Below are 13,816 nucleotides of genomic sequence, written 5' to 3'. Positions count from 1 at the left end.
TCATGTTAACTTGAATATTGTGTCAGACTATTTTATTTTAACTCGTCTCACATCACTCTCTCATGCTCTAAAAAAATTAAAGCATTTTTTAGTGCCAATTCTTTATGTTGTTAGATTTTCCTCAACCATTCCCTGAATTTACTAAAATATTACGTTATTTTCAACAAATTAGTATGTAAAAATTGATGTGTGCAAAATATCATTACTAACAATCAGTATGAAAAAATTATTAAATATACACAACCGGTAATTATACTCTTTTCAAAAGATGTAATCAGTTGCTTCAACATCATTTTTAAAAATCATCTTTTATCAACTGATAAAATGCTAACCTTACTGTATAGCAAATTCCAAAATTGACTTAAATTTGTTTTTGCACTTTCCCATTCAGTTCCATCAAGCTATCTAGACCTATTAGTAAGAAATCTCTTTAATTATTCTGTTTCTTAATCTATTTCAACATCTTCTAGAGCTTAAATGGCCCACTTGATTATTACTCTTTTCCAGCATCTAAACGAGACTTTTCATAAGTTGATTTTTTAGATTAAATTTATTTTTTTTAATTTTTTTTATTATATTATGTTAGTCACCATACAGTACATCCCTGGTTTTTGATGCAAAGTTCGATGATTCATTAGTTGCGCACAAAACCCAGCGCACCATGCAATACGCGCCCCCCTTACTACCCATCACCAGCCTATCCCATTCCCCCGTCCCCCTCCCCTCTGAAGCCCTCAGTTTGCTTCTCAGAGTCCATAGTCTCTCTTGCTCATTCCCCCTTCTGATTACCCCCCTTTCTTTATCCCTTTCTTCCCCTACCAATCTTCCTAGTTCTTATGTTCCATAGATGAGAGAAATCATATGATAATTGTCTTTCTCTGCTTGACTTATTTCACTTAGCATTATCTCCTCCAGTGCCGTCCATGTTGTAGCAAATGTTGAGAATTCGTTCTTTCTGATAGCTGAGTAATATTCCATTGTATATATGGACCACAACTTAATCCAGTCATCTGTTGAAGGGCATCTCCCGCTCCTTCCATGATTTGTAGCTATTGTGGACATTGCTGCTATGAACATTGGGGTGCATATGGCCCTTCTCTTCACTACGTCTGTATCTTTGGGGTAAACACCCAGTAGTGCAATGGCTGGATCATAGGGTAGCTCAATTTTTAGCTAGCACACTGTTTTCCAGAGTGGCTATACCAACTTGCATTCCCACCAACAATGTAGGAGAGATCCCCTTTCTCCACATCCTCTCCAGATATTGTTGTTTCTTGCCTTGTCAATTTTGCCATTCTAACTGGTGTAAGGTGGTATCTTAGTGTGGTTTTGATTTGAATTTCCCTGATGGCTATTGATTTTGAACATTTTTTCATGTGTCTGTTAGCCATTTGTATGTCTTCATTGGAAAAGTGTCAGTTCATTGAGTTTGAGAAGTTCTTTGTAGATCTTGGATACCAGTCTTTTATCTGTAGAGTCATTTGCAAATATATTCTCCCATTCCGTGGGCTGCCTCTTAGTTTTTTTGACTGTTTCCTTGGCTGTGCAGAAGCTTTTTATCTTGATGAAGTCCCACAAGTTCATTTTATCTTTTGTTTCTCTTGCCTTTGGAGATGTGTCATGAAAAAGGTTGCTTGGCCGATGTCGTAGAGGTTGCTGCCTATGTTTTTCTCTATGATTTTGATGGATTCCTATCTCACATCGAGGTCTTTCATCCATTTGGAGTTTATCTTTGTGTATGGTGTGAGAGAGTGGTCAAGTTTCATTCTCTTGCATGTAGCTGTCCAATTTACCAACACCATTTATTGAAGAGACTGTCTTTTTCCACCAGATGTTTTTTCCTGTTTTTATCAAAGATTAGCTGCCCAAAGAACCGAGGGTCCATTTCTAGTTCTCTGTTCTGTTCCATTGGTCTATGTGTCTGTTTTTGTGTGCCAGTACCATGCTGTTCTTGTGATCACAGCTTTGTGTAGTCAGCTCAACCGCATTGTGATGCCCCAGCTTTGTTTTTTCTTTTTCAACAGTTCCTTGGCGATTCGGGCCTTTTCTGGTTCCATACAAATTTAAGGACTATTTGTTCCAGTTCTTTGAAAAATGTCATCGGTATTTTGATCAGGATAGCATTGAAAGTGTAGATTGCCTGGGCAGCATGAGATATTTTAACTATGTTAATTCTTCCCGATCCATGAGCATGGGATATTTTTCCATCTTTGTGTCTTCCTCAATGTCTTTCAAGAGTGATTTATAGTTTCTAGAATATAGGTCCTTGACGTCTCTGGTTAAGTTAATCTGGTAACGTATGGTTTTTGGTGCTATTGAAAATGGGATGGATTCCCTAATTTCTCTTTCTTCAGTCTCATTATTCGTGTATAGAAATGCAACTGATTTCTGAGCATTGATTTTGTATCCCGCCACATTACTGAATTGCTCTATAACTTCTAATAGTTTGGGAGTGGATTCTTTTAGGTTTTCCATATAGAGTATCATGTCATCTGCGATAAGAGACATTATGACTTCTTCTTTGCTGATTTGGATACCTTTTATCCCTTTTTGTTGTCTGATTGCTGTTGCAAGGACTTCTAGTACTATGTTGAATAATAGTGGCGAGAGTGGGCATCCTTGTCGTGTTCCTGATCTTAAGGGAAAGGCTTCCAGCTTTTCCCCATTGAGAATAATATTTGCAGTAGGCTTTTCATAGATGGCTTTTATGAGATTGAGGAATGTACCTTCTATCCCTACACTCTGAAGGGTTTTAATCAGGAAAGGATGCTGTATTTTGTTAAATGCTTTTTCGGCATCTATTGAGAGAATCATATGATTTTTGAATTTTTCTTTCTGGATAAAATCTATGACACTGATAGATTTGCGAATGTTGAACCATGCTTGCATTCCAGGGATGAATCCCACATGGTCATGATGGAAAATCCTTTTAATGTACTGTTGGATTCTGTTAGCCAGGATGTTTTTGAGGATTTTGGCGTCCATATTCATTAGGGAAATCGGACTGTAATTCTCCTTTTTGAGGGGGTCTTTGCCTGGTTTTGGTATCAAGGTAATATTGGCCTCATAGAATGAGTTTGTTTCTACTTTTTGAAATAGCTTTAGGAGAAGAGGTATTATTTCTTCTTTGAATGTTTGGTAGAATTCCCCAGGAAAACCGTCCGGGCCTGGAGTTTTGTTATTTGGAAGGTTGTTTATCACTGACTCAATTTCTTCATAATTAATTGGCCTGTTTAAGAAATCAATTTCTTCCTTTTTCAATCTTGGTAGTTTATAGGTTTCCAGGAAGGATTCCATCTCTTCCAGATTGCTTAGTTTATTGGCATATAGCTGTTGATAAAAATTTCTAATAATCCTTCCAATTTCAATGGTGTTCGTCGTGACCTCTCCTTTTTCATTCATAATTTTATTAATTAGGGTCCTTTCTCTATTCTTTTGGATAAGTCTTGCGAGCGGTTTGTCAATTTTATTGATTCTCTCAAAGAACCAGCTTCTAGTTCTGTTGATCTGCTGTACTGTACTCCTCGTTTCTAATTCATTGATTTCTGCTCTAATCTTGGTCAACTGCTTCCTCGTGTGTGGATTAGGCCTGTCCCTCTTGCTGTTTCAGCTTCTTGAGATGAGAATCTAATAACTGCATGTTAGATTTTTCTATTCTTTTGAGTGAGGCTTGGATGGCTATGTATTTCCCCCTTAGGACTGCCTTTGCAGTATCCCATAGGGTTTGGACCGTTGTGTTTTCCTTTTCGTAGGTCTCCATAAATTGTTTAAATTGATTTTTGATTTCCTGGTTTATTGATTCATTCCTGAGCAGGATGGTTCTTATTCTCCAAGTGTTTGAATATTATTATTATTTCTAAACCCAAATAGAAAGGCTTAAGCCACTTTTATTTCCTCCTTGAGCCATTTTCTAGCTGTGAGACCTAGAGTCAATTTTTTTGTCTCTGAGCCTCAGTTTCCTCATCAGTAAAAGAAGATAAGCATGGTGCTTACCTCACAATGGACTAAGAGTAAAATGAGAAGATTTTTAAAGAAGCAGCTAATAGAGTATCTGACACATTTGGGCTCTGAGCAAATTTTAGCTCATTTCTCTCCTTTGCCATGAAAACAAAGAGTCAACACAACTAAATATTATGTTACTTTACATGCAATTCCCATTCAAGATGCCAGTCCCAGGAAAGACCTATTCACCCTTCAGGACCCAACCCAGGGTGAAGCCTCCCCACCCTCCCTCAGGGACCCCATCACTCTCTATTCCAACCTCTCCCAAAGCATTTAGTGCACTGGTTCATGGCATGTCTGCTTGCCTGTACATCCCCTAAACTCGGCTGTGTACTGCTTGGGGGCAGGTATCCTATTTTATTCATATCTATATCTCCAGTACCCCACACAGGCCTTACCCAGAGCAGGCAGTGTTTGTGGCATGGAGAGGTGGATGAATTGGTCAGTGGGTGGGAAGATAGGTGGATCGACGAAAGCCTGGGGAAGTTCCTTAGCCCTCTTGACATGGAAAGATATAGAGGCCTATTTAGCTCCTGTTGTTTCACAGTTGTGTTGGATGACTGGAGCTACACGCTCCAGATAAAGAGTGCAGGACTCGACTATGCTATGAATAAGGAACACTTCATTTTCATCCAGGTGCACATACAGACAGAAATAGAAACAAGTTCTTAGAGTTTAGGTGGCTTCAACTCCATAGCTGAAGAGTATGTATGTATTAGGGTTATTCAGAGTTTATATAAACCCTTTAGGATGGTGTCCTAACTGAAAGAGCTTTAAAAATGCCCCCCCAATCCTTTCTCTCATTCCAGGTCTGTGTAGACAGGTCTGACGTAATTCTGATACCTTTGCCTTGGTACATGAGAAATTTCTTTTCCCTGGCCGCTTTCAATACTGTATTTTTGGATCTAATGTTTGTGAAATGCACTATGACGTGATGTGGCATAGGTTTGTCGTGGTTGAGCTTGGGAGGGGTCCTCTCTGCCTCTTCGACATGAATGTTTATTTCCTTTGCTAGACTAGGGACGTTTTCAGCTACAATTTGTTCAAATATCTCTTCTAGACCTCTTTTTCTCCACCCCCTCGGGGATGCCGATGATTCTGATATTGGATCGTTTCATTGAGTCAGTAATCTCCTGTAACCTACATTCTTGAGAATGGATTTTTTTTAGCCCATATTCTAATTTAGCTTTCTCTTCTACTAACCCATCCTCCAATTATCTGATACGTTCTTCTGCCTCATTCACCCTGGCTGTCAGAGCCTCTAGTTTTGACTGCATTTGGCTCATAAAATTTTTAATTTCTGCCAGATTCGCTCTCATTTCCACCCTTAGAGATTCTATATTCTCATTAACATTTTCGTTAATACTTTTTTCAAGTCTACACATCATCTTGACCATTGTTACTCTGAACTCCATTTCTGATAATTTGGTTATATCCATATCCATTAGTTCTGTGGCAGAGGCCACAGACTCATTGTCTTTTCTTTGCTGGGGGGGGATTTCTCCTGCTCATCATTCTGATGAGGAGAGGTTGCAGGGTTGTCCAGAGCCCAAATTATTGACCGGGACCCAGGCTGTGTGCTCTTGTTTTATAGGGATCTTAGGGATGTGGGCTTCTTGATTTTTCAGCCTGCCTTCTGGGGCAGGGGCCTGCCACGCTGATACTCAGGCAACTCTGTTTGGGTAGAGTCTCCGCTTCCCCTGCGGGGGGGATGGGGATGGGCACACTGTGAGCCAGTATTTCCAGGCTTTTGTTCTCTGGCGGCTTTCCCTGGCGGTTTGCTGTGCCTCTTCTGAGAGTCAGAGCAGCAGTGGCCAAATCTCAGCCTCTGTCTCAGAACAGAGGGATTGCGGAGCGTTCTCCACTGATGATCTGGCCACTTTAACTCTGTTTCTTTTGGTGCTGCTCAACCCTGCAGCGTCTGGGGATGTGCGCCCCACACCCAGCGTCCCAGCCCTCACTTCCAGGGCCGGTGCCTCTCTGTCCTTTGTGTTTCTAACACTGCCAGCTGGCAGCCGCCCGCCGCCAGCCGTCCCCACGCGTTCTGGAGCTCCTGGTCCCAGTCTGGTTCCAGTGAGTGCACCGGAGGTCCGTTTCAGACTGGTGGCGTGAGCTCCCGGCTCACGGTCTCAGTCTGCTCTCTTGCAGGTGCTGGTCTGAGAGTCCACCCGCTCCCCCGTGCAGGTGGCTACCGCTTTCCGGTGCCCAAACTCGGCGGCTCCCTCCCCCTTCTGTTTATCTTCCGATACCTGTGCATGGTTTCATGGCTCCCCACTTCGTACCTCAATACTCAGCACTGGAGATGTTCATTTGTAGAGATCCAGATGTATCTTCCTGCGTCTCATGCTGATTCCATGGATGTTCAGGATGGTCTGGTACCTATCCAACTTGACCCAGGGGACCAGCTGAAAAAGGGGTCCCCTACTCCACCGCCATCTTAACCTCCCCCCCCCAGATTAAATTTCTATTATTCGTCAAGTTCCACAATAATCTTTGTGCTTTGATTGGGATTGTTTTGAATTTTATAGAACAATTTTAGTGGACCAAATCATATGATTATCTTCATAAATACTAGAAAGAGCATTTGATAAAATTCAACACCAATTTCTGTTAAATCATGTATAAAATAAGAATGTATGGATACCCCCTTAACATGATAAAATACACATAATTCAGTGCAATTGCTAGCATGTTACTTGGTGGCAAAGTAAGAGAGATTTTCCTGCAAAAGTCAAGAAAAAGATAAAGATACCAATTCTCTCTTCTTCTATTTAACATTCAATTGAAGATCTTAGCCAGTGCAATTAAACATGAAAGCAATTAGAGATTATAGATTTTATAACTATAGAAAAAGTTATAGATTAAAAAGGTAAGAGGCATATTAGCTTATATCAACAATCACATCTTAGAAACCTTTGTTATGTGACAACTGGAGAAATGTGAACACAGGTAATATTTAGAAAGTATTTTACTATTTTAGGTGTGATAATAGTATTGCAAATCTACTTAGAAAAGATTCTAGCATATTTTCAGATAAAATGGCGTAATATCTCAAATTTCCTGCAAAGTATTCTGTGGTGGGGGATAGGAGAGGAAGTGTAGATAAAACAGAATCAGCCTGCATGAATTGTCAGAGTTAGGTAATGGGGTACATTGAAGTTCATTACACTGTTCTTATATTCCGTATGTTTGAAGTCCATCGTAAAAATATATGCACATTTATTCATTTTTTACTCATCCTTTCTTTGCTTATAAAGATGTTACTTCTACCAGAAAACGGTGTACAGTCAACACTTTATGCTTGCCTTATGCACCCTCAGTGTTTTCTTGGGAGTTTTGTTTTCTTGAAGTTTTTGTATTGATTGGTTATATAAAAATGACAGGAAAGGAGGAAGGTTAGAAGACTGTATACCAACAAAATCTGACAAGTTCAGAGATCAGAGGAGCTGCAAGATACACAAATTTTTTATTGGAAGAGATCCCATGACTCAAGATTCAAAAGCTGATGGGTCTTTTTACCTTTATCACATTTGGTCTCTCTCTCTCTCTCTCTCTCTCTCTCTCTGTGTAATATACATATATGTATGTATATTACAATACAGAAGATAGTTCTACCGTTAAGTCCAGGCAAGTCAATAAAAATAAAATTCCTTGGAAGAATAACAGCATTTATATATCATTTGCAACAAAAAATAGTAAATATGCAAAGAAATAAAGTATAGCCAAAATTCAGAAAATGAAAAACATTCAATAGAAGCTGACTCTGTGGGTCCAATATTGATTTTAGCTCACAAAACCATCAAAGTAACTATTATAAATGTGTTCAAAAAATTAAACAGTATGCTGATAAGATACAAATAAGAAATAACCATAGAGGAATGGAGCTATAATAAGAACAAATTGGAAATTATAGAGCTGAAAGTATAATAATTTAAATGAAAAAATTACCATTTGGGACTTATATAAAACAAGCAGTTGCACACATGGCCCAAAAATCAGTGAGACAGGGATAGATGAATGGATGGAAGGACGGATGGATGGATGGATGGATGAAATCTAAGGTTCTATTCATTCTAAGAAGTGAATTTACCATTTCTCTGCTTGAGGCAACATTCCCTATGGGAAAACCTTTTTATAATTCCTTACACTTACCTTTGTAATCACCTGTAATATATTTCACATTTCTGTGCCCATTTCCTATCTCTTCAAAAAATTAAGCAATAATAGCATTAAACTATCTTGTAATTTATTTGGTAAGAATAATGAATTAATCTACACAAAACACTTCATTAGCATAATGAAGCATATTAATGTTAAGTACTGTGATTAATACTTCTGATTGTGATGAGAGATCGTATGAAAGAGCTAGTAGAAATTTACAGCTCTCTAGAAAAATTCTATAAACAAAACTCCCTAATGGTTCATCTTAGTTCAACAGAGAAAAAAAAGATTGCCACATATAACCATTATCTAACAGTACTTTTACTGTATAAAATTTCAAGTGCTAAAATATTTTAATTTTCCACTTCCTCTGTTCCAGAATTCCAGATTCAGTATAAGTAGGATAATTTTTAGACATGGGATAATTTCAACAATACTGTATCATTTGGTCAAAATCCCCTTCCTGAATTTTCTAGCTCCCCCAACCCTCTCCAACTCTTCCCATTTATACACACTAAGGCACATATACAAAGGTAAATCCATACAATGTTCCATTTTACTATAAGGAACTTAAGGAAGGTATCACTATTTAATGCAATGCTTTTGGTTCTATTGTTTCTATATTAAAACTACATCAACTGAATAGTACATACTAAATATTTTTCTCATAAAATGAATTTTAAGGAAGAATTACAGATGCTGTTAAAAATGATAGTTACCAATTCACTGTTTAACTGGGAACATATGTTTCTTTCTTCTCCATAATGAGAATTCAATATAAATACAGAAAAGTCTAATTTTAAATGGTATGAAGAAAAACAAAAACAGAAAAAGATACAAACTGATAACAAAAAGTGAATGAGAGTTATTACTGGATGAGATTTCTGTCAAATTTCTGGAAAAAGAAAAGCTGATGGAAGAGAGTTGACTGGTAAAACAGAAAGAAATCTTACGTAGAACAACATGGAAAAGGTGATATATCTAAAGAAGGGACAATTCATGGCAAAGGCTGCTAATTTTCCCCAACATCTATTTTGCCTTTCTTCCTTTTTGGTAGTTAAAGCGCGCTCCCATTCTTAACGAGAATGTGGCTCAGCTAGAGATTTTACATCCTAGTTTTCCTTATCACTAAATACAACCATGTGGCTAAATGCAGACCAGTGAGATGTGAGCAGAATTTGGTGTGTAAAACTTCTGGGTCAAAATCCTAAAAAGAAAGATGATTGTGTGTGTGTGTGTGTGTGTGTGTGTGTGTGTGTGTGTGTGTGTGTGTTTTCCTCTTTCCCTTTTAGACTGGCAGGAAAATGGCCACAACCAGTCTACTAGCTGAGAGTGTGCCGATAATGTTATGGAGGGGAGTCACCATCTGCCATGAATTACCCACAAACTTCTGGTCTTTTATGTTAGAAATAATTTAACTTCTGTTTATTTCAAGGATTGTATTTCGGGCTGTCTTTGTTGAAACATCTAGGCTTTAACCTAACCAATATACTACTTTACCTGGCAAAATCCCACATAGGCTCCAGACCATGAGAAAATAATAACTAAAAATAATAATGAGAAATTGGGCTGAAAACAGAGTACTATTTTGAAAATTTTAAATGGAAAATTTGTTCCCCTTCACTCCATCCCTGTAACATCCTCGTCTACAACACATCATCTGCAGTCTGTTAACCTAGAAGGAAAAATGAAGTGCTGTTCTCTTTGGAAATTAAACCAACTCTTAGGGAAGTAATAGGACAGTTATATTTAGATTTATCCAAGGCAGGAATCACAGTGAGTTGAGTGAAAGTGAGTGTGATCAAGGGAGGCAAGTTGAGGTTTGGATCCTATTTTATTTAAAATATTGACATTTTTCCACCATGGATTTTTTTCCCCATTAACTTTGATTTTTTAAAATACTGCATTAAACTTATCTTGATTACTAAGTTTTTTGTCACACCCCAAATTCTGTGTCAGAGGCAAGTGCCTCATTCATTCCTTCTTGTTCTAGCCAGGGTTTTAGAAACCTAGTCTTCCCTATAGATCATTTAGATCTCTGCCGATGTTTTTTTGTTTTGTTTTGTTTTTTAAGGAAGAGGGAGGTGGGGGGGAGGGTCAGAAGGAGAGGGAGAGAGAGAATCTTAAGCAGGCTCCACGCCCAGCACAGAGCCTGACTCAGGGCTTGATCTCACAATGCTGAGATCATGACCTGAGCCGAAATCAAGAGTCAGAGGCTTAAGGACTAAGCCACCCAGGTGCCCTGAGATCTTTGCCAATGTTAAAAATGACTCACTGACAGCTCACCTTTAAGCACATTCTGATAGTTGACAAGCTCAAGACAAACGCACAAAGGTACTATTTTCCTCACTCTTTTGTTTTTAGTTATTTTTCATGTTTATTGGAATTGTCCAAATAGTTTCAAAACCAAACTAAGAAGTTTGTGTCCAAATGATTTGGATGCCAAACACTTCTTATTTTTCAATTTTGGTTAAAATCTATTGATGTACTTATTCAATAATTATAGAAATTTAGCTACTCTATAGTCTATGCAATTTCCCAATACTCCCAACATAGTTATATTTTTGTTTAATAATCAGTATTTATTTTACTTTTACTATACGAGCCTCTTTCACTGTTGAACTAAATAGTATAACAAAATTGTGTTTCCTTTTTACTATTTCTTTCCTTTGTTTATCATTTACACAGTTTTCTCTTCCTAATAAATGGTAGGTAAAAGGAATATTTTTGGAGTCCTTAAATCTGAAACATATCTTAATTCTACAGGCATATTTGAATGATGCTCTGACAGACTATAGGTTTCTAGACTAAAAATTATTTTCTTCCAGAAATTTAAAGGCATTATCTCCCAATTTTTCACCTGAAGTATCTGTTGACAATGTAGATGCCATTTTTATTCCCATTTCATTTCATACGACCCAGACCTTTTTCTTCTGTTGGAAGGTTTTAGGTTTTCCTTTATTGCCAGTGGTGTAAGATTTCATGATAATGTGCCTTTGATGGGGATCACTTTTCATTATTGGTACATTTCATGGCCATTTTCAGTTCTGAAAAATGTTCTTGTATGATTTCTTATATTTTGATATTTTCCTCCTCACCATTTTTTATCTTTTCTGTAACAATTATCTTGTTATTGTACTTCTTTTTATTGATTCCTAATTTTGTTTCTTTTATTTTTATACTCAGCATTTTTCTTTTGGAGGTTAGTCTTGAGGAGACTTCTTCGAATTCATACTCTTCTATTAAATATTTACTTTTTTATATCTCAAGAATAAGTTTCACAATTGCATGCTTGCCCTGTTACTGTTTAATAACATTTCTGGTATGTCTTTTTATGTTTTATGGAAGTAATATTTCTCTGAAGATATTCATAATAGTATCTTTGAAATTTTCTGAGCTCTCTGCATTACTTCTCTAGGATTGTGTTCTCTTATGGTTTGTTTTGATTTTTTCTGTGTTGGAGGTTTTTCCTAAATCCTCTGGTGATCCTTGACTCTCTGCTCTTATTTCAGGGAGAGACACTAAAAATTTGATAAATAACTGTTACTGTACCTTAGTTACATAGTATTTAGAGATGTTCTTCGGGGAAAATATTTTTACTTCTGGAACATATTCTTCTCCCCCAAACAGAAAACTTTTATTGATTGATTGATTGACTGATTTATAGATTGGGTATGGGTAGAAGAGTGATATTTATCTAGTAGCTTGCATTATAGAAGGAAAGCAAGAGAAGGACTTTGTATGCCTCACAGTTAGTGTATATGTATTTTTCTCTGCTATATTTCAACTTTGTATTTCATCTTTATACTTCTCTATACTTGGTGTCTCCAAGTAGAGAGCTCTTCTCATTTGTTTTGCAAGATAATTAATTTCCTGTAGGGATTAAAAAGATAAATATTTAAAGTTAGTTTACTAGATAAAACTAGATTTCTTGTGGCTTATTCTTCAGTGTGGATGACAATAAAGGATACTAGACATTGAGTGGAAGTCAGTGGTATGTTTCGTTGTCCCTGCTGCTTACTTTTAAACTATCTGTGGTTGTATATTTAAAAGTGGGATTTATGTAGGGGCACCTCGGTGGCTCAGTCAGTTAAGTGTCTGCTTTTTGCTCAGGTCATGATCCAGGGGTCCTGGGATGGAGCCCCTTGTTGGGCTCCCTGCTCAGCGGGGAGTCTGCTTCTCCCTCCGCTAGTGTACTGTCTCTCTCTCTCCCTCTCTCTCTCAAAATAAAAATAAAAACAAATAAAACCTATGGGGCACCTGGGTGGCTCAGCTGGTTAAGTGTCTGCCTTTGCTCAGGTCATGATCGCAGGGTCCTGGGATCGAGCCCTGCATCGGGCTCCCTGCGTAGCGGGAAGCCTGCTTCTCCAACTCCCTCTGTCACTTCCCTTGCTTGTGCTCTCCTGCTCTCTCTTGCTCTCTCAAATAAATAAAAATCTTTAAAAAAATTAAAAATATAAAGTGGGATTTATGTAGACAGCAGATAGTTGAATCTTCTTTATTAAGTCTAGTAACCTCTGTATGACATTCAGTCTGTTTAGAGTATTCATATTTGATGTAATTATCAAAATAGTTTCCTACTCTTNCCCTTATTATTTGTCCAAACAGTTCTTTTTCTTTCTACTTTTTCTTTTTTCCTTCCTTTTCTGGGGATGCTTGGCTGTTATCTCTTAAAATATTTCTTCTGTCTATTCTCACCTTCTTCATTTGGGACTTCAGTTGCATAAATATTAGATGGTTTGATAATGTTTATCAGCTTTTCTTGTTCTGTTCTATTCTTTACGTCAGTAGTTTCAAAAAAAATCTAGAAATGTAAAACATATCAGAAATAAAGAATTACCTACTATTTTCATTTCACTTTTTATAGTTTCCCCTATGGTAATTTATGTTATCCACCTTTCCACTAAATCTCTTAATATATTAATCATACAGAATACAGCTCTCGTGAGATTTATATCTGGAAGTTATTTGAAGAAATATTGAAAATGTTATTTAAATATATCAAGAATATTTAAATGAATTAAGAAATGAATGAGTAAACAATATAATTATGATATTCTGAATGAAAGGTGAAAATCAGCAAATGGGTTGTGATTTTGCAGTGATAATAATGTCAACAGTATATAAAACAGCAAAAACCAAGCCTAGAAAAGAGATATTGAAATTAGCAAATTTATTATAAATTCCTAAAATGCACATCAAATGTGAGTGTGTATGTGTGAGGGGGTGGTTATCTCAGGTCATTTTTCTTTATAGCCATGAGTTTTCTATCCTTCTAATTAAATAATTTTACTGTAATAGGAAAGATTCGGTAGTAAGGGAAATACATGCTTGGGAAATACATGCTTAGGAAACAGGTGTACATGCTTTTCAAACAAAATTAAGAATGCTAGCTCTATCTTCTTAACTTTTTAATGTGATAAAGTTATGTAACTCTCTGATGTATAGTTTTGTTGTTTGTAAAATGAAGGCAAAGGCTTTAGATTGTGTTTTAAATCTGGGAGATAACAAATGCAAAGAATCTAACAAAAAGAAGTTGTTCTATATATCATAACTGGTTTTTTGGGGGTGGGGCCGAGGGAAGGTAGGGGGTGGATATAGAGGAAGGGTTGTTATAATTTGTAGGTACGTTGAAAATAATGAAATTCAGACT

The sequence above is a fragment of the Ursus maritimus genome, unplaced genomic scaffold (genome assembly GCF_017311325.1).
Source record: "Ursus maritimus isolate PB19 unplaced genomic scaffold, ASM1731132v1 scaffold_29, whole genome shotgun sequence".
Taxonomy (NCBI): domain Eukaryota; kingdom Metazoa; phylum Chordata; class Mammalia; order Carnivora; family Ursidae; genus Ursus; species Ursus maritimus.
The sequence above is the reverse complement of the archived record's forward strand: the minus strand, read 5'-3'. Positions refer to the sequence as shown.